The following is a 218-nucleotide window of genomic DNA, read 5'->3' on the forward strand; positions in this document are numbered from 1 at the left end:
GTGTGATGCATGTCTCGCAGGGAAGCAGATCAGACAGTCATTCCCGACCAAAGCCATGTTTCGTGCGACAAAGCCATTAGAGTTATTTCATGGAGATTTGTGTGGTCCAATCACACCACCAACGCCTGCAAATAATAAGTATGTCTTTGTCTTGATCGATGACTTCTCTAGGTATATGTGGGTTATGCTATTGAAGGAGAAGAGTGAGGTATTCGATC

The sequence above is a fragment of the Brassica oleracea genome, chromosome C1 (genome assembly GCF_000695525.1).
Source record: "Brassica oleracea var. oleracea cultivar TO1000 chromosome C1, BOL, whole genome shotgun sequence".
Taxonomy (NCBI): domain Eukaryota; kingdom Viridiplantae; phylum Streptophyta; class Magnoliopsida; order Brassicales; family Brassicaceae; genus Brassica; species Brassica oleracea.